Source organism: Paramormyrops kingsleyae, chromosome 2, assembly GCF_048594095.1.
Source record: "Paramormyrops kingsleyae isolate MSU_618 chromosome 2, PKINGS_0.4, whole genome shotgun sequence".
Taxonomy (NCBI): domain Eukaryota; kingdom Metazoa; phylum Chordata; class Actinopteri; order Osteoglossiformes; family Mormyridae; genus Paramormyrops; species Paramormyrops kingsleyae.
The window spans coordinates 17,562,501-17,582,819 of record NC_132798.1 but is presented as its reverse complement, the minus strand read 5'-3'; the positions used below and the strand labels follow the sequence as shown (position 1 = coordinate 17,582,819).

The 20,319-nt window shown below is 58.3% G+C and overlaps 3 non-coding genes across 3 annotated transcripts; all 3 read right to left on the bottom strand.

The window, feature by feature from the left end:
* Window positions 1–9,859: 9,859 nt before the first annotated feature.
* Window positions 9,860–9,978, bottom strand: LOC140587780 (5S ribosomal RNA). The gene has a single exon (XR_011989425.1). It is a non-coding gene; the product is annotated as a 5S ribosomal RNA (ribosomal RNA).
* A 731-nt stretch (window positions 9,979–10,709) lies between these two features.
* On the bottom strand, window positions 10,710–10,828 carry LOC140587779 (5S ribosomal RNA). The gene has a single exon (XR_011989424.1). It is a non-coding gene; the product is annotated as a 5S ribosomal RNA (ribosomal RNA).
* An 8,818-nt stretch (window positions 10,829–19,646) lies between these two features.
* On the bottom strand, window positions 19,647–19,765 carry LOC140587787 (5S ribosomal RNA). The gene has a single exon (XR_011989432.1). It is a non-coding gene; the product is annotated as a 5S ribosomal RNA (ribosomal RNA).
* Window positions 19,766–20,319: the final 554 nt, after the last annotated feature.

Sequence of the window (20,319 nt, the reverse complement as noted above, 5' to 3'; positions counted from 1 at the left end):
CGCCTCAATCAGCCCCAGGAGGGGGGGGAGGGCATCCAGGTTGATGCGCTCGCTGGTGAACATGGCAGCCCAGTAGTCACGCACCGTGCTCAACAGACCGGGCATGTCAGTCACCAGCTGGCCACTGGGGCAGCGCACCGACCGGAGCAGCCTCGCAGCCCCCCTGGACTGCTCCACCGCCTGGAAGTAGCGAGGGGAGAGCTCGCCAGGAGCGACGAAGCGCACCCCACTCCGTAAGACCGCCCCCGCGTGCCTCTTCTCAGAGAGGAGAGCTAGCTCGTCCTGCAGAGCCGAGACCCGTACCGGGTCCCCTGCGTCCTGCTCGAGTGCCAGCAGCTCCGTCTGGAGCTCACGCAAGACTGCGTGTCCCTGCTGGCGCAGGCGTCCAGCTGCAGCCTGAAAGATGGTCGCCACTTCCCTTTTAACGAGCTCCCACCCAGCCTGAATGTCGAGAAGGAAGAGGGGCGACCGGACCCCCCTCCACAGTGCGAATCTAACAGTATCGTTAACACTAGCGTCGCTTAACAGGGAGGGATTGAGAATCCACGTCCCCGGCCCACGCTGCACCTCCCCAGAATCAAGAGTGCACTCGAAATAGTCATGATCGCTCACCCGGCACTCCCGATAAGACATCGCAGGGGACACTAAAGTGTAGTCCAACCTGCTTCCCCGCACCACCCCCGCGACGCGCTGCGTCCTGGAAAAGACGCGCACGCCTGGGTTGCGATTCCTCCACTGATCCGTGAGGTGACATGATCGCATCATACGGAGGAGCGCAGCTCTCCCCATATTAGGCTTCAGGACGACCCCCTCCCGCACGTCCAGGTGAGTCGGGGTGATGTTAAAATCCCCGACGACGAAAGGGCAGGGCCACTGTGCTACACGCACTGCCAGAGAGTCGATGAATGAGGCACAAAGGACCTCATCGTTCGGTGCGTGCACGACTACAATGGTGATGGTGAAAACACCCCCTAAGAGCACTTTGACCGCCAGACACTTCCCATCCCCACTAGAGTACAGCTGTGTGGCCCACTCGACGCAGGGTCCGTGACAGAGCAGCGCAACACCCCTACCGAGGGTCCTCGCTGCATCAGAGGTAGTGGAGTGGAAGACATCGCCCAACCAGACGTCTTGCACCCGTTCAATAAAAGCCCCGTCCCACCCAGTTTCCTGTAAACACACCACGGCCGACGAAGCAGACTGGGTCAGCCTGCAACTTGGGCCAGGAGCGCAGGCCCCTGGCGTTGAGGGAGGTGATAGTCACTGCCATGACACCAGCGCGCAGTCAGCCAACACACAGTCCCGGGGCACACAGATAAAAGCAGTGATGGCTAAAAGCAAGACAACCCCATACACAGTCCCAGCCCTCCCACGCGGTGACCGGGCGATGTCAGGGTAAAAGCACAGGACAATACAAGCCATAAAACGTACCCAGGTCAGGGGTACAACGAAACCAAAAAGCGGACACAAAAGACGACACATGCAGGCAAGGCAGTTGAACAGGGCGACAGTGACGACACAAGAAGGACCTGCACAGAATACAAAAGAAACAAAAGGGAAAGAAAACTATGCATGAGGTCTGCATAGAACTGAGGCACTACACGGAAACAAAAAGACACAGTAAGGGCATTCATAATACAAAGTCGTCACTGTCGTCAGGGCCCGGGCTCGCAGCATGCAGTGCGTGGAGGGCAGCTGCCGCCGACTGCCGTCGGTCGTCGAGTCTCCGGTGGGGCGCGTCCACCGCAGACGCAGCCTGGAGGGCCCCGGACCGGGGCATGGCGCGGGCCTTTGTCTTCATTCGGCTCCTACTGAGCCAGCTGGCAGTAGGGGGAACGACTTCCAGCGAAGACGGTATACTGGGTGAGCCCTGGTCCAGGGCGTCGAGGTGGAGCAGTGTCTCGCTGTCCAAGGGGAGCTGCGACCAAAGAGAGGCGAGCGGCACAGACACACGGGGAGAGGGAGGAGGTGGGGGGGCAGCATCAGTCTTACCCAGGTCCGGTCCTGCTGGCGACACTGCTCTGCACCACGTGAGAGCCCGGGCCCGCCTTACCTGCATCCCCCATCTGGCCAGGTGCAGCGGGACAGCTGCAGAGGGCGACTGCCTTCCTGCAGTCGGCGCAGCAGGCTGTGGTGCAGTCTCGGGCATAGTGCCCCTGCACCCCACAGACGCGACAAGTGTACTTCGGGCACTGAGCCAGGACGTGGCCCGGCTGCCCGCACATGCGGCAGAGCTTGACCCGATTGTCGTGCACCACACGGATGTGCCGCTGGCCCTCAGCCGTGTCAAACTTGGCGCTGTAGGGGAGGGACACCACGCCCTCCGGGAACCGCACCCGGACGCTGCGCGTGCCGTCAGTCATGGCCGTGCCAGGCAGGAGCCAGCAGCGGACTGGGAGGATGGGCTCGACTCCCCACGCCGTGAGCCGGTCAGGCACATAGAGCGACAGGTGTAAGAAGGGCACGGGGCACTTCTTTCCGAGCACCACGAGCCCCCCCTCGAGGAGCTCGACGTACTCCGGCTTGGAGAACGTTAGTTCTACGCACGCTCCCGGGACTGGACACGCGCCTATCGCGGCCCCCTTCGGGACGAGCAACTGCACCACCTTAGCCACCTCGAGGAGGGGCACGGTGTCAAAGGCGGACAGATCCACCGCCACAGTGGCCACCCGAGTGGACGAGCTGTCGGCCGCTCGCCCGACCTCCAAGTGCCCGCGCGCGCCACCCTGCTCGATGACACCGGCATGAACGCCGGTGCCCACTCTTACACCCGCCGCCTGTGGCCGACCCGGGCGCGCCACCTGCCCGGCGTAGCTGTCGGGGGGTGAGATGCCGCCACCAGCCCCTGCCGCGGCTCCGGCTCCCGGCAGCGGTGTTGCCGCAGCAGCCTTACCTGCAGCCGCCCTCTTGCCCTGAACCACCGCAACCCATTCCGCCTGCACCTGGCCAGCCCCACCGGCCGGCTCCAGGCTCGGACCTACGTCCATATCAGTGTGCTCCAGGTCGGTGTCGTCCACACAATCCACGAGCGACCGCGCAGCCTCGGCTGCACGCGACGCGTCGCCCACTCCTGCATCAAACGCCCGTGCAGCCTCGGCTGCGCGCGACGTGCTGGGCTGACAAACAGCCATCAGAGTAACACTGGGGGAAAAGGAAAAGAGAGGAAGAACAAGGTGCGCAAAACAAATGATTTAAATGGGGGGGGGAGAAAGAAGCCCTGGACCAGGACCCCGGAGCAAGCCAGAGCCGGCCGGCAAAACAAAAAAAACCCAAACTAAAGCGGAATGAAACGAATGAGAGGTGCTTAGTCTCCCCCTCCCCGGTGCAGACGCGCCACTGGGGCGAGGGGAAAACGGACTAAAGAAAAGAGAAAGAAAACTCTAACACAACCCTAAACATACTAATCAGAAAATTAAGGAAACCAAGTCCAAACGGCAGAACTGAGAGAGAGGACAAAAAAGCAACCGCTTACTCCAAGCTCTCAGCTCGCTATGCCGGCAGCCACGCCCCCGGAAACACACAAGCATTTCAGAGTGGTATGGCCGTAAGCGAAAGAAGCCGCCAAAAACCAAGAGCATCTGGCTGCAGACCTCCACCAGGAGGATCTCCACTAGAGGGACGGAAACACGTGATCTCCACAAGAGAGTCCGGACATGACGTTATGCAAACTTACGCCATGGAGGCAGTACCAGATATCACATGATCTCCACGCACAGCCTGGATTTGTCAGTGGGAGAGTGTTTAGCTTTGTCGAAAGAAAAAAGTGGGTAGAACAAGCAACAACGGTAGCATTCGATTGGTGATTTTTTTTTTCTTCTTCTCCAAATTTAGCTTTTAAATTTAATACTTAAGCTTAGACTGACTGTGTCTACTGAAAAAGAAAAAAAATATTTATAAATTTATAAATACATTTATAAATAATTGTCTTTTGCGCACAAGTTATTATTTGGAAGGAACAGGTTAGCTGCGTATAGCTGTCATGTTGTAAGAGGTTTATTTCAGCACGCCATACTATGTTTGCTAGACCTGGCATTAGGGTACAATAAGATACAATAGCCTTGCAATTAATATTACTGGAAGGAGTAAATACAACGCTGCCGCGCACTACTTTGACATTAAGGCCTAAATACACTGGACTAATGACAGCAATCATAAACAGCCGTAAAACACAGGGAATCCACATGAGGTTAACAAGGGGGTCGTGGCACAGGAGGATCGGCACGATCGGGGCGTGACAACTGACACCTATTGCATTTACTGTACCTGTTTATCATAGTGTATTATTATTATGATTATTGTCATGTCGCTTCACCTCTGTCGCGACCATACACACGGACTGTATAATTCAGCCTTAATACCAAAGAAACAGTTTGCAGCATTAAAAAAATGGAGTTACTTGTTGACTGTAAATGAACGGCTCTCCAGTTCGATTTGTTTGAGACATAGTTTTGGTAGACATAGTTTTCATATTACTCTCGGTCTCAAACACAGAGTAAATTATCATGTGCACACAGAATAACTTGTGCGCACACAATTTAAAACCCTATGGGAATTCGGGGGCTCCGTATTAAAGTAAGAATTTCACACGTTCCCAAATAATAAAATTAACATATGCTTTTAACGTCCCTTCTTGTAGAATTAAAATACATTATTAACGTCCGTTTCCAATGTTAAATATAATTTAAATCGATCACCAAAATAAGTGTATACTTTAAAACACTAGATTTCTTTTCGTTCGAGTTAAAGTCTGGGTTATGTGATATCTGGTACCACCTCCATGGCATGTTTCATAACGTCATGTCCGGATTCGCTAGTGAAGGTCACATGTTTCCGTCCCTCTAGTGGAGATCCTCCTGGTGGAGGTCTGCAGCCAGACCCTTCTCCCAAAAGTCCAGCTTCACCAAGTAACCGGGTGTTCCAGCTGTTTCCATGAGCCCCACTGCCGCCTGCACATCCCGGACAGTGTCCAGGATGGTGCGACCCATCACCCCGTACGTCTGGGTGGTACGAACGAGCGACGGCACCACCTGACTGAGCCGGGAGGCCAAGACCGACGCCAACACCTTGTAATCGGTGTTGAGCATGGTAAGGGGCCTGTAATTAGTCAGGTCCCCTCTGTCTCCCGTGTGCTTAAAGAGCTGTTTGATCAGACCCAGCCGCATGGTGCCGTGCATCTCGCCGCGGGCGAGGACGTCACTATAAACAGCCTGCAAGACGGGCACTAGATCTCCCTTAAAGGCCCTGTAAACGTCTGCGGTGAGGCCATCTGAGCCTGGACACCTGCGCAGCCGAAGCCGGTCCACCGCCACCCCGATCTCGTCATCGGTAAGAGGGGCATCGCAGAGGGCGACGTCCTCAGGAGAGAGGCGCGCCTCAATCAGCCCCAGGAGGGGGGAGAGGGCGTCCAGGTCGATGCGCTCGCTGGTAAACATGGCAGCCCAGTAGTCGCGCACCGAGCTCAACAGACCGGGCGTGTCAGTCACCAGCTGGCCACTGGGTCAGCGCACCGACCAGAGCAGCCTCGCAGCCCCCCTGGACTGCTCCACCGCCTGGAAGTAGCGAGGGGAGAGCTGGCCAGGAGCGACGAAGCGCACCCCACTCCGTAAGACCGCTCCCGCGTGCCTCTTCTCAGAGAGGAGCGCTAGCTCGTCCTGCAGAGCCGAGACCCGTACCGGGTCCCCTGCGTCCTGCTCGAGTGCCAGCATCTCCGTCTGGAGCTCATGCAAGACTGCGTGTCCCTGCTGGCGCAGCCGTCCAGCTGCAGCGCGCCCGGCAGCCTGAAAAATGGTCGCCACCTCCCGCTTAATGAGCTCCCACCCAGCCTGAATGTCGAGAAGGAAGAGGGGCGACCGAACCCCCCTCCACAGTGTGAATCTAACAGTATCAGTAACACTAGCGTCGCTTAACAGGGAGGGATTAAGGATCCACGTCCCCGGCCCACGCTGCACCTCCCCAGAATCGAGAGTATAGTCATGATCGCTCAGCCGGCACTCCCGATAAGACATCGCACGGACACGGGCGGCGACAGCGGGGGACACTAAAGCGTAGTCCAGCCTGCTTCCCCGCACCACCCCCCCGACGCGCTGCGTCTTGGAAGACGCGCACGCCCGGGTTGCGATCCCTCCACTGATCCGTGAGGTGACATGATCGCATCATACGGAGGAGCGCAGCTCTCCCCATATTAGGCTTCAGGACGACCCCCTCCCGCACGTCCAGGTGAGTCGGGGTGATGTTAAAATCCCCGATGACGAGAGGACAGGGCCACTGTGCTACACGCACTGCCAGAGAGTCGAAGAATGAGGCACAATGGACCTCATCGTTCGGTGCGTGCACGACTACAATGGTGACGGTGAAAACACCCCCTAAGAGCACTTTGACCGCCAGACACTTGCCATCCCCACTAGAGTACAGCTGTGTAGCCGACTCGACGCGGGGTCCATGACAGAGCAGCGCGACACCCCTACCGAGGGTCCTCGCTCCATCAGAGGTAGTGGAGTGGAAGACATCGCCCGACCATACGTCTCGCACCCGTTCAATAAAAGCCCCGTCCCACCCAGTTTCCTGCAGACACACCACGGCCGACTGGGTAAGGACTGCCTGCAACTTAGGCCAGGAGCGCAAGCCCCTGGCGTTGAGGGAGGCGATGGTCACGGCCATGAGACCAGCGCGCAGACAGGCAAGACACAGTCCCGGGGCACACAAGTAAAAGCGATTAGGACTAAAAGCGAGACCAACCCATACACAGTCGCTGCCCTCCCACACGGTGATCGAGCGATGTCAGGGTAAAAGACACAGAACAGAATACAATCGCTAAAACGTACCCAGATCGTGGGTACAACTAAAAGGAAGACGAGCAGACACATAAGACGACACATGCAGGTAAGGCAGCTCTAGAGGACGACAGTGACGGAACCCAGGACCTGCACAAAACACACAATACGCAAAAGGGGAAAGAAAACTATGCATGTCTGCATAGAACTAAAGGGCTACACGAAAGCAAGACACAATAAGACATTCACAGTACAAATTCGTCACTGTCGTCTGGGCCCAGGCTCGCAGCACGCAGTGCGTGGAGAGCAGCTGCCGCCGACTGCCGTCGTTCGTCGGCCCTCCGGTGGGGCGCTTCCCCCGCAGACGCGGTCCGGAGAGGCCCGGACCGGGGCGCGGCGCGGGCCTTTGTCTTCAGTCGGTTCCTGCTGAGCCGCCCCGCAGTGGGGGGGACGACCTCTATCGACAACGACATGCTGGGTGCACCCCGGTCCAGGGCGTCGAGGTGGTGCAAGGTCTCACTGTCCAGGGGAAGCTGCGACCAAAGAGAGGCGAGCGGCACAGACACGTGGGGAGAGGGGGAGGGAGAGGGTGGAGGTGGGGGGGCTACATCAGTCTTACCCCCGGCCCCAGGGTGTGCCGGGCAGTCCGCTCCCGTGGCCGGAGCTGCGGGTCCCGAGTCCTCAGCAGACACTTGTGGGTCAGGCGCTCCCCGGGAGACAGATGCGGCGCAGTCTGGCAGCTCCCGGGGCTCCGCAGCTCCGGAGGGCTGTCCGTCGGGCCCGGCAGTAGGTCCTGGTTGTTCCGGCCGGGCCGGGGGCGCTCCGGCCCCCCCACACTGTCCGGCGTCCACAGGGGTGGACGCCTCCCCACTCACCGTCGCCTGCGGCAGTCCGGTGTCGTGCGCGTGCTCGGCGGCCGCCACCTCCATGCCGGCGCCGCCGTCGTCGTGCCCGGGGCCGTGCTGGTCCAGGCAGTCGGCGGCGTTGCGGACCTGCTGGAGACACTGCGGTGCCCCACGTGAGAGCCCGGGCCCGCCTTACCTGCATCCCCCCTCTAGCCAGGCGCAGCGGGGCAGCTACAGAGGGCGACCGCCTTCCTGCAGTCGGCACAGCAGGCTGCGGTGCAGTCTCGGGTGAAGTGCCCCTGCACCCCACAGACACGGCAGGTGTACTTGGGGCACTGGGCCAGGACGTGTCCCGGCTGGCCGCACATGCGGCAGAGCTTTACTTGATTGTCGTGCACTACACGGATGTGCCGCTGGCCCTCAGCCGTGTCAAATCTCACGCTGTAGGGGAGGGACACGACGCCCTCTGGGAACCTCACCCGGACGCTACGCGTGCCGTTGGTGATGGCCGTGCCGGGCAGGAGCCGACGGCGGACTGGGAGTATGGGCTCGACGCCCCACGCCGTGAGCCGCTCCAGCACCGCGCGATCAGGCACATAGAGCGGCAGGTGCAAGAAAGACAACAGGCACTCGGCCTGGCAGAGGCGGCGCACGGGGCACTTCTTTCCCTGCACGACGAGCCCTCCCTTGAGGAGCTCGACGTACTCCGGCCTGGTGAGCGTCACCTATGCGCACGCTCCCGGGACCGGACACGCGCCAATGGCGGCCCCTTTCGGCACAAGCAGCTGGACCGCCTTAGCCACCTCGAGGAGGGGCACGGTGTCGAAGGCGGACAGGTCCACCGCTACGGTGGCCGCCCGAGTGGCCGAGCTGTCGGCCGCTGGCCCGACCTCCCAGTGCCCGCGTGCGCCGCCCTGCTCGATGACGCCGGCGCCCACCCACCCACCCGCCTTACCTGCTGCCGCCCTCTTGCAATTCACCACCGTCACCCACTCCGCCTGCACCTGGCCAGCCCCACCGGCCGGCTCCAGGCTCGGACCCACGTCCATATCGGTGTGGTCCAGGTCAGTGTCCTCTACCATATCCAAGGACGCCCATGCAGCCTCGGCTACACGCGACGTGCTGGGCTGACACTCAGCCATATGGGGAAACAATAATAGGGCTAAAAAAAGGGGGGGGGGGGACCTGGACCAAGCCGGAGCCGGCCGGGAAAAAAGCCCAGGAAATAGAGCAAATTGAAGCGGGGGGGAACTAAACGAACGCAGCAAAAAGGTGCTGGATCTCCCCCTCCCCGGCGCTGGGGCGAGGGGGAGAGACAGACCAAAGTAATCGGGGAAAAGAAGGAAACTACAACACAACACTAAACCAAACTAATCGGGGTAAAGAAAGGAAATCGAATACAAACGGTAAGAGCTCGAGAAAGTCGACTGTTCTCAGTTAGCTCCCTGCCACTCTGCCCGTAGCCACGCCCCCGGAAACACGTCAGACGTATTCAGGGTGGTATGGCCGTAAGCGAAAGAAGCTGCCAAAAACAGTCCTTTCGTACCTCACGCAGCTACACACCGGTTAGTCGCATTGGATCCTCCTACTGGCTTTTTATCTGACTGACACTGCAGCCCCACCATCCAATCGGCAGCACCCCGACCTAGACCAGACATTCACCAAACTCCTCAGCCGGCAGCCTATAACAACTATTCCATTCTTTCCTCATCCGCACACCTCCTTCTCTTTACTCCTTTTCACCACCGCACCGATTAATCGCCGCACGCGCCTGCCAGCAAACTTCACTACTTTGCCTACTGCAGCCAGAACAATTTTCTACATACAAACATTGACGGCCATTCTCCCTAAAAACACAGCCGGCGGCTTCTCCGGGCAGCAAAGAAGTTTCCAGCCCTGATCCATCTCTGATGACCACTAACCTAAACATTAAGCTGGCATGGAAAGGTATGAATTATCACAGACAACCTGGTGTTTTAAATATAGCCTTTAGCCAGTTTTGTAGAGAGAGAAGAGCAGCCCATGTCATGCCAATAATATCCAGCCGTCTGTGAAGAAGTGGTTTATATAGGGAAAAGAAAGCGGTGAGTTGAACAGGAATGACGTCAGTACTTAGACCGAAAACTGTGTGTAAAATGCTGCCTTTTTATTAGAAAGAAAAAAAAAATGTAAAATGAAAGGGGAATGATAGGTTTAAATTTCTCGCGAAATGGAGCGCCCACTGGATAAAGTCAAAGTGAGAAAAGCTTACAGCACCTGGTATTCCCAGGCGGTCTCCCATCCAAGTACTAACCAGGCCCGACCCTGCTTAGCTTCCGAGATCGGACGAGATCGGGCGTGTTCAGAGTGGTATGGCCGTAAGCGAAAGACGCTGCCAAAAACAGTCCTTTCGTACCTCACGCAGCTACACACCGGTTAGTCGCATTGGATCCTCCTACTGGCTTTTTATCTGACTGACACTGCAGCCCCACCATCCAATCGGCAGCACCCCGACCTAGACCAGACATTCACCAAACTCCTCAGCCGGCAGCCTATAACAACTATTCCATTCTTTCCTCATCCGCACACCTCCTTCTCTTTACTCCTTTTCACCACCGCACCGATTAATCGCCGCACGCGCCTGCCAGCAAACTTCACTACTTTGCCTACTGCAGCCAGAACAATTTTCTACATACAAACATTGACGGCCATTCTCCCTAAAAACACAGCCGGCGGCTTCTCCGGGCAGCAAAGAAGTTTCCAGCCCTGATCCATCTCTGATGCCCACTAACCTAAACATTAAGCTGGCATGGAAAGGTATGAATTATCACAGACAACCTGGTGTTTTAAATATAGCCTTTAGCCAGTTTTGTAGAGAGAGAAGAGCAGCCCATGTCATGCCAATAATATCGAGCCGTCTGTGAAGAAGTGGTTTATATAGGGAAAAGAAAGCGGTGAGTTGAACAGGAATGACGTCAGTACTTAGACCGAAAACTGTGTGTAAAATGCTGGCTTTTTATTAGAAAGAAAAAAAAAAATGTAAAATGAAAGGGGAATGATAGGTTTAAATTTCTCGCGAAATGGAGCGCCCACTGGATAAAGTCAAAGTGAGAAAAGCTTACAGCACCTGGTATTCCCAGGCGGTCTCCCATCCAAGTACTAACCAGGCCCGACCCTGCTTAGCTTCCGAGATCGGACGAGATCGGGCGTGTTCAGAGTGGTATGGCCGTAAGCGAAAGACGCTGCCAAAAACAGTCCTTTCGTACCTCACGCAGCTACACACCGGTTAGTCGCATTGGATCCTCCTACTGGCTTTTTATCTGACTGACACTGCAGCCCCACCATCCAATCGGCAGCACCCCGACCTAGACCAGACATTCACCAAACTCCTCAGCCGGCAGCCTATAACAACTATTCCATTCTTTCCTCATCCGCACACCTCCTTCTCTTTATTCCTTTTCACCACCGCACCGATTAATCGCCGCACGCGCCTGCCAGCAAACTTCACTACTTTGCCTACTGCAGCCAGAACAATTTTCTACATACAAACATTGACGGCCATTCTCCCTAAAAGCACAGCCGGCGGCTTCTCCGGGCAGCAAACAAGTTTCCAGCCCTGATCCATCTCTGATGCCCACTAACCTAAACATTAAGCTGGCATGGAAAGGTATGAATTATCACAGACAACCTGGTGTTTTAAATATAGCCTTTAGCCAGTTTTGTAGAGAGAGAAGAGCAGCCCATGTCATGCCAATAATATCGAGCCGTCTGTGAAGAAGTGGTTTATATAGGGAAAAGAAAGCGGTGAGTTGAACAGGAATGACGTCAGTACTTAGACCGAAAACTGTGTGTAAAATGCTGCCTTTTTATTAGAAAGAAAAAAAAAATGTAAAATGAAAGGGGAATGATAGGTTTAAATTTCTCGCGAAATGGAGCGCCCACTGGATAAAGTCAAAGTGAGAAAAGCTTACAGCACCTGGTATTCCCAGGCGGTCTCCCATCCAAGTACTAACCAGGCCCGACCCTGCTTAGCTTCCGAGATCGGACGAGATCAGGCGTGTTTTTTTTTTTTTTTTTTTTTTTGCCACTCAGAAGGACAGAGCTACACATACGCCACCAGCAGGAGGCGGTACAGGGACACAGGACCCAGGCCGGGGCAGGCCCACAGCCCAGGAACCTACTCACAGGGTGCAGCAGTCTTCATCATGCAGCGTGGCGTGACAGACATTTAATCAAAGGCACGCGTCAGCCCTGTACAATACACGACCATTAAAATCAGGGAGACGCAGGTAAAACCAAGCAAACAAAGCACACAACAGTACAGACAAGGACCGGGCCCACCCCAAAGCAACCCCAACACATGGACATCACAAAACCACACAAGCAGGAACAAGCACAACAGATACGCAACGCAACAGTCCACCCTCAAAAGACGTCCCACACAAGCCGCCCACCCTCATAGGAAATAAAAGGGACCCGGTCCACATACACGCTAAGAAACCGGGGCAGGTCACGGGGCCCGGCTGACATTAAAAACACCCTGCCTAAGACCAGGCGCAGCCGGTTTCGGCACAACGGGATGGGGTCCAACACCACACCCTCCATCCGGGCCGCGTTCCGCCGCAGCCACGCTGTGTACTTTGCCACGGATAAAAACAGGTTGACAAAGGTGCCGGCCGGGTGGCCGCGCTCAACTCCGAAGAGGAACGTCTGCTGCCACCCTGCCTCAGTAAAATCAGGCACGGGCCCCGCCGATCCTGTCCACTACCTCCACCGCCCACACATGAAACGCCACTAGCTGTGCACAGCCAAAGAACATGTGTGTCAGGCCCTCCTCCACTTCCCGGCACACTGGGCATAGCGGAGACGCTGCGAAGCCCAGTCTATGCAGCCTCCACATTGTCAGTAGGGCGTTATGCCGCTGTCTGTAGTCAAACTGGGCGAGGGCGGGATCCGCCGGGCAGACCAACACGTTCCCCCACAACAGGTCAGGCCCCAGGGCGGGGAAGCGGGCGCTCCAGAACACCTGCGCCACTGGGGAAACAAAAGCGCGCTGCCTGTAGAGGCGAGCGAAGTCACGGGTCACACAGGCTCCCAGGGGGACGAGGGACCCGGACAGCCGCCTCACGTACACCGCAGGGAAACGTGGGGCCACGTCACGGGGGCCGCCGGCCCGCTCGATGTCACGGACCCAGTCGGCAGGGAGGGCTGCTCTGGCGGCCAAACACTGTCTGGTGACAGTGACCCTAGAGGCCCTCTCGTACACTTCCTCAACCTGGTCATAGATCGCCGCAGGAGGCAGGAAGCCAGGGCGCACCTCGTAGAAGAGATCGCGCACCTGACGGACTCCAGCCTCCCACCAGTGTCGGAACTCAAAGGGCCGCCCCTCAGAGAGGATGCGCGGGTTCAGCAGCAGCGGCTGCCGCAGCAGTAGCGGCCGCCCCTCAGGCACTACAACAGTGTGTTCCTGGAACTCACCCCACGCCAACAAGAGCTGCGCGTAACGAGAGGGGATGCCCCGCATCATGCCGGGCCGGAGGCGCATCCAGAGGACGTCCTCGGCCAGCTCCCTCCCGGCGCACTGTGTCAGCCTGTATGAGAGCACCTCCTTCCAGAGGGAGGGGCGCGTCTCGTCCAGAAAGGCCTGTACCATGCGCACACCAAGGGCCTTGGACTGGACCAGAGGGTCCAGGAGGCCCAGGCCTCCCCTGGCAGGGGGGCCAATCAAGGTAGCATAGGCCACCATGACTCTACCACCCCCCCAAAGGAAGCGCAGCACAGCCTTCCACAGCCGGGCATAATGTGCGTGAGGCAGGTGAGTCACGCTGAGTGCATACCACAGGACAGATAAGACCACAGCGTTCAGCAGGAACACCTTCTGCTGCAGCGAGAGGTGGCGGCCCGACCACCGGGCCAACCGCCTCTCCACACCACCCGTCAGGTCTTCCCACATCCTATTCTCCGCTACCGCGGTGCTCCTCCCGAGCAGGACGCCCAGGAGACGCACCTCCCCCTCAGCCTCGCTCAGGCCTAGCTCGACGGGCAGGGGCCCGGCCGAGCCGAGACGCAGGTAAACCGACTTTTGCAGGTTGACCCTGGCCCCTGTCCTGTCACAGTACAGCTGCACACTGCTGAGTGCAGCCGCCACACTGGCTGCGTCGGGCACTAGCAGCGTGGTGTCGTCAGCGTACTGGAAAACGGGTGGTGCGAAACATGTCGGACCCATGGGCACCCTAGCAATGTCACTGGCGTTGGCCACCAGGAGGCCGAGGGGCTCGACTGCCAAGGTGTACAAGACAGCCGACAGGGGGCAGCCCTGCCGCACTGACCGCGTCATGCGGAAGGGGGCGGTGACGAAGCCATTGCAGGCGACGGCGGTCATGGCGGAGGCGCACAAGATGCGCATCCAGGCCAGGAAGCCCGGGCCGAAGCCGAAGACCTCCAGCACACGCAGGAGGTATGCGTGTTCGACCCTGTCAAAAGCCTTGGCGAAGTCTAACTTCACCAAGTAACCGGGCGTTCCAGCTGTTTCCATGAGCCCCACTGCCGCCTGCACATCCCGGACGGTGTCCAGGATGGTGCGACCCATCACCCCGTACGTCTGAGTGGTACGAACGAGCGACGGCACCACCCGACTGAGCCGGGAGGCCAAGACCGACGCCAACACCTTGTAATCGGTGTTGAGCATGGTAAGGGGCCTGTAATTAGTCAGGTCCCCTCTGTCTCCCGTGTGCTTAAAGAGCTGTTTGATCAGACCCAGCCGCATGGTGCCGTGCATCTCGCCGCGGGCGAGGACATCACTATAAACAGCCTGCAAGACGGGCACTAGATCTCCCTTAAAGGCCCTGTAAAAGTCTGCGGTGAGGCCATCTGAGCCTGGACACCTGCGCAGCCGAAGCCGGTCCACCGCCACCCCAATCTCGTCATCGGTAAGAGGGGCATCGCAGAGGGCGACGTCCTCAGGAGAGAGGCGCGCCTCAATCAGCCCCAGGAGGGGGGAGAGGGCATCCAGGTCGATGCGCTCGCTGGTAAACATGGCAGCCCAGTAGTCGTGCACCGAGCGCAACAGACCGGGCGTGTCAGTCACCAGCTGGCCACTGGGGCAGCGCACCGACCGGAGCAGCCTCGCAGCCCCCCTACACTGCTCCACCGCCTGGAAGTAGCGAGGGGAGAGCTCGCCAGGAGCGACGAAGCGCACCCCACTCCGCAAGACCGCCCCGGCGTGCCTCTTCTCAGAGAGGAGAGCTAGCTCGTCCTGCAGAGCCGAGACCCGTACCGGGTCCCCTGCGTCCTGCTCGAGTGCCAGCAGCTCCGTCTGGAGCTCACGCAAGACTGCGTGTCCCTGCTGGCGCAGGCGTCCAGCTGCAGCGCGCCCGGCAGCCTGAAAAATGGTCGCCACCTCCCGCTTAATGAGCTCCCACCCAGCCTGAATGTCGAGAAGGAAGAGGGGCGACCGAACCCCCCTCCACAGTGCGAATCTAACTGTATCACTAACACTAGCGTCGCTTAACAGGGAGGGATTGAGAATCCAGGTCCCCGGCCCACGCTGCACCTCCCCAGAATCGAGAGTGCACTCGAAATAGTCATGATCGCTCAGCCGGCACTCCCGATAAGACATCGCACGGACACAGGCGGCGACAGCAGGGGACACTAAAGCGTAGTCCAGCCTGCTTCCCCGCACCACCCCCCCGACGCGCTGCGTCCTGGAAAAGAGGCGCACGCCAGGGTTGCGATCCCTCCACTGATCTGTGAGGTGACAAGATCGCATCATACGGAGGAGCGCGGCTCTCCCCATATTAGGCTTCAACACTACCCCCTCCCGCACGTCCAGGTGAGTCAGGGTGATGTTAAAATCCCCGACGACGAAAGGACAGGGCCACTGTGCTACACGCACTGCCAGAGAGTCGAAGAACTGGGCACAAAGGACCTCATCGTTCGGTGCGTGCACGACTACGATGGTGACGGTGAAAACACCCCCTAAGAGCACTTTGACCGCCAGACACTTCCCATCCCCGCTAGAGTACAGCTGTGTGGCCGACTCAACGCGGGGTCCGTGACAGAGCAGCGCGACACCCCTACCGAGGGTCCTCTCCCCATCAGAGGTAGTGGAGTGGAAGACATCGCCCGACCATACATCTCGCACCCGTTCAATAAAAGCCCCATCCCACCCAGTTTCCTGTAAACACACCACGGCCGACGGAGCACACTGGGTCAGGACCGCCTGCAACTTAGGCCAGGAGCGCAGGCCCCTGGCGTTGAGGGAGGTGATGGTCACTGCCATGACACCAGCGTGCAGTCGGCCAACACACAGTCCCGGGGCACACAGATAAAAGTACTGATGACTAAAAGCGAGACAACCCCATACACAATCCCAGCCCTCCCACGCAATGACCGGGCGATGTCTGGGTAAAAGCACAAGACAATGAAAGTCAAAAAATGTACCCAGGTCATGGGTACAACCAAACCAAAAAACGGACACAAGACGACACATGCAGGCAAGGCAGTTGAACAGGGCGACAGTGACGACACAAGGACCTGCACAGAAAACAAAAGAAACAAAAGGGAAAGAAAACTATGCATGGGGTCTGCATAGAACTGAGGCGCTACACGAAACCAAAGAGACAGTCAGAACATTCATGTTACAAAGTCGTCACTGTCGTCAGAGCCCGGGCTCGCAGCACGCAGTGCGTGGAGGGCAGCTGCCGCCGACTGCCGCCGGTCATCGAGTCTCCGGTAGGGCCCATCCGCAGACGGAGCCCGGAGAGTCCCGGACCGGGGCGTGGCGCGGGCCTTGGTCTTCATCCGGCTCCTGCTGAGCCGACCGGCAGTAGGGGGAACAACGTCCAGCGAAGACGGCGTGCTGGAGGAGCCCCGGTCCAGGGCGTCAAGGCGGAACAGTGTCTCACTGTCCAGGGGGAGCTGCGACCAAAGAGAGGCGAGCGGCACAGACACACGGGGGGAAGGGGAGGGAGGTGGTGGGGGGGCAGCATCAGTCTTACCCCCGGTCCCAGGGGGTGCCGGGCACTCCGCTCCCGCGGCCGGAGCTGCGGGTCTGGAGTCCTTAGCTGGCACCTGCAGGTCAGGCGCTCCCCGGGAGACAGACGCAGCGCTGTCTGGCAGCTCCCGGGGCTCCGCAGCTCCGGAGGGTTGTCCAACGGGTCCGGCAACAAGTCCTGGTCGATCCGGCCGGGCCGGGGGCGCTCCGGCCCCCCCACAATGTCCAGCGTCCACCCCTGCGGGCGCCTCCCCACTCACCTCCTGTCGCGGTCCAGCGTCCTCCCCGTGCTCGCCGCCCGTCTCCTCCATGCCGGCCCCGGCGTTGTGCTGGTCCAGGCAGTCGGCGGCATTCCGGTCCTGCTGGTGACACTGCTCTGCCCCACTCACAACGTGAGAGCCCGGGCCCGCCTTACCTGCATCCCCCATCTGACCAGGTACAGCAGGACAGGTGCAGAGGGCGACTGCCTTCCTGCAGTCGGCGCAGCTGGCTGCGGTGCAGTCTCGGGCGTAATGCCCCTGCACCCCACAGACGCGACAGGTGTACTTCGGGCACTGAGCCAGGACATGGCCCGGCTGCCCGCACATGCGGCAGAGTTTGACTTGATTGTCATGCACTACACGGATGTGCCTCTGGCCCTCAGCCGTGTCAAATCTCGCGCTGTAGGGGAGGGACACGACGCCCTCCGGGAACCTCACCCGGACGCTACGCGTGCCGTCGGTGATGGCCGTGCCGGGCAGGAGCCGGCGGCGGACCGGGAGGATGGGCTCGACGCCCCACGCCGTTAGCCGCTCCACCACCGCACGATCAGGCACATAGAGCGGCAGGTGCAAGAAGGACACCAGGCGCTCGGCCTGGCAAAGGCGACGCACGGGGCACTTCTTTCCCTGCACCACGAGCCCTCCCTCGAGGAGCTCGACGTACTCGGGCTTGGAGAACGTCAGTTCCACACACGCTCCCGGGACCGGACACGCGCCTATAGCGGCCCCCTTCGGCACAAGCAGCTGCACCGCCTTAGCCACTTCAAGGAGGGGCACGGTGTCGAAGGCGGACAGATCCACCGCCACAGTGGCCGCCCGAGTGGACGAGCTGTCGGCCGCTCGCCCGACCTCCCAGTGCCCGCGTGCGCCGCCCTGCTCGATGACACCGGCACGAACGCCGGTGCCCACTCTCACACCCGCCGCCTGCGGCCGACCGGGGCGCGCCACCCGCCCAGCGTAGCTGTCGGGAGGCGAGATGCCGCCGCCAGCCCCCGCCGCGGCGCCGGCTCCCGGCTGCGGTGTTGCCGCAGCAGCCGTACCTGCAGCCGCCCTCTTGCTCTTCACCACCGTCACCCACTCTGCCTGCACCTGGCCAGCCCCACCGGCCGGCTCCAGGCTCGGACCCACGTCCATATCGGCGTGGTCTAGGTCAGTGTCCTCTACCAAGTCCAAGGACGCCCGTGCAGCCTCGGCTGCACGCGACGCGCTGCCTGCTCCCTGCTCAAACGCCCGTGCAGCCTCGGCTGCACGCGACGCGCTGCCTGCTCCCTGCTCAAACGCCCGTGCAGCCTCGGCTGCACGCGACGTGCTGGGCTGACAAACAGCCATCAGGGAAATATCGGGGGAAAAGGAAAAGAAAGGAAAAAGAACAGGTGCACTAAACGAAAGATAGGTAAGGGGGGGGGAGCCCTGGACCAGGACCCCGGAGCGAGCCGGAGCCGGCCGGCAAAACAAAAAAAAACCCCAAACTAAAACGGGGGGGAACTGAAAGAACTGAAGAAGAGGTGGTCAGTCTCCCCCTCCCCGGCGCAGACGCGCCACTAGGGCGAGGGAAAACGGACAAAAGAAAAGACCGAGAACACTATAACACAACTCTAAAGAAACTAATCAGGAAAAGAAACCAAACCGTCAGAGCCGAGAGAAGAAAAGGAAGCGACCGCACACCTCAATCTCACAGCTAGCAATGCTGTCAGCCACGCCCCCGGAAACGCACAAGCGTGTTCAGAGTGGTATGGCCGTAAGCGAAAGCAGCTGCCAAAAACAGTCCTTTCGTACCTCACGCAGCTACACACCGGTTAGTCGCATTGGATCCTCCTACTGGCTTTTTATCTGACTGACACTGCAGCCCCACCATCCAATCGGCAGCACCCCGACCTAGACCAGACACTCACCAAACTCCTCAGCCGGCAGCCTACAACAACTATTCCATTCTTTCCTCATCCGCACACCTCCTTCTCTTTACTCCTTTTCACTACCGCACCAATTAATCGCCGCACGCGCCTGCCAGCAAACTTCACTACTTTGCCTACCGCATGCGGGCTTCTTTTAACGCCCCTCTTTTATCAACTCCGCTAACAGCCACAATATCTCCGCCGCACGAAGCCCACTGGCAGGGGCGTTGCTAGAGATTTTGGGCCCCATGAAAGCATATCATATTAGGCCCCCCAGTCCAAACCAATCCAGTTATTTTCCTAATTTGTTAGGGCCCCTGTCACTCAGGGGCCCTTGGAATCGTCCTAGCTTTCCTCCCCCTTACGGCGCCCCTGCCCACTGGTACCTGCTGAATCACATGCTTCCCCAAAACGTCGCGCTGTCAGAATTCTGGGAGCTACACACACCGACAAGTCCATACTGCAGCCAGAACAATTTTCTACATACAAACATTGACGGCCATTCTCCCTAAAAACACAGCCGGCGGCTTCTCCGGGCAGCAAAGAAGTTTCCAGCCCTGATCCATCTCTGATGCCCACTAACCTAAACATTAAGCTGGCATGGAAAGGTATGAATTATCACAGACAACCTGGTGTTTTAAATATAGCCTTTAGCCAGTTTTGTAGAGAGAGAAGAGCAGCCCATGTCATGCCAATAATATCCAGCCGTCTGTGAAGAAGTGGTTTATATAGGGAAAAGAAAGCGGTGAGTTGAACAGGAATGACGTCAGTACTTAGACCGAAAACTGTGTGTAAAATGCTGCCTTTTTATTAGAAAGAAAAAAAAAATGTAAAATGAAAGGGGAATGATAGGTTTAAATTTCTCGCGAAATGGAGCGCCCACTGGATAAAGTCAAAGTGAGAAAAGCTTACAGCACCTGGTATTCCCAGGCGGTCTCCCATCCAAGTACTAACCAGGCCCGACCCTGCTTAGCTTCCGAGATCGGATGAGATCGGGCGTGTTCAGAGTGGTATGGCCGTAAGCGAAAGACGCTGCCAAAAACAGTCCTTTCGTACCTCACGCAGCTACACACCGGTTAGTCGCATTGGATCCTCCTACTGGCTTTTTATCTGACTGACACTGCAGCCCCACCATCCAATCGGCAGCACCCCGACCTAGACCAGACATTCACCAAACTCCTCAGCCGGCAGCCTATAACAACTATTCCATTCTTTCCTCATCCGCACACCTCCTTCTCTTTACTCCTTTTCACCACCGCACCGATTAATCGCCGCACGCGCCTGCCAGCAAACTTCACTACTTTGCCTACTGCAGCCAGAACAATTTTCTACATACAAACATTGACGGCCATTCTCCCTAAAAACACAGCCGGCGGCTTCTCCGGGCAGCAAAGAAGTTTCCAGCCCTGATCCATCTCTGATGCCCACTAACCTAAACATTAAGCTGGCATGGAAAGGTATGAATTATCACAGACAACCTGGTGTTTTAAATATAGCCTTTAGCCAGTTTTGTAGAGAGAGAAGAGCAGCCCATGTCATGCCAATAATATCGAGCCGTCTGTGAAGAAGTGGTTTATA